The sequence below is a fragment of the Coenobita brevimanus genome, chromosome 98 (genome assembly GCF_032717465.1).
Source record: "Coenobita brevimanus isolate Jiangsu-jjx chromosome 98, ASM3271746v2, whole genome shotgun sequence".
NCBI lineage: Eukaryota > Metazoa > Arthropoda > Malacostraca > Decapoda > Coenobitidae > Coenobita > Coenobita brevimanus.
Genome location: NC_137051.1, coordinates 37,611,281 through 37,612,094, shown reverse-complemented (window position 1 = coordinate 37,612,094; position 814 = coordinate 37,611,281).

Below are 814 nucleotides of genomic sequence, written 5' to 3'. Positions count from 1 at the left end.
GTGTGTGTGTGTGTGTGTGTGTGTGTGTGTGTGTGTGTGTGTCTGTAAGAGAGAGCCACATAATATACAGTATTACAGGTGTTCGCGTGGGTGGCAGTGTTTGTGCTACCCCTCAACGCTGCCATCAACCCGCTCCTCTACACACTGTCCACGGCGCCCTTCCTCACCAAAGCCCGCGAGCGAGCACTCACCGTCCGCACCAGCTTCAGATGGTCCGTCTCTCGTAGACATACCAACTCATCTATAGCAACGTGTGAGTATATGTTGGTCTGTCTGTCTGCAGTATACATATCTGTTGTCTCCATATCTATCCATCTCTCGCAGGCATAACAACCTTTGCGTATACAGGTAGCTGCTGTGCTGGTCTAATAATCTTTGTTTGTATCTGTATAACCCCTGACACTGCAGTACTACCTTCGTTTGGTCTGCCTTTCACATAAACACTGACTCACCTATAGTCACTTGTGAGTCCAAAGGTGGCTGCTGTACGAGTTTGTCTTGTACATTTGTCTTAGTTTACGTGTCACCTAACTCGATGGACCAGCTGCACGTGGCCCGTCTCACACAGGCATACCAACTCATCCTTAGCTACTGATGAGTCTAAAGGTGGCTGGTGTACTGGTCTGTTTGTCTGTCTGTTTATTGCACCCTTCAGAAACACCAAATATTCAATAGCGTCACACAATCCACACAACCTCACCAAGTCCCCTATCGTCACATTTAGGTCCATGAGTGAGTAGTCAATCATTTCAACACCTCTCATTATACCTCAAGTTTCATCACCTACATTTCAACACGTTACGTTTAGAAGCAG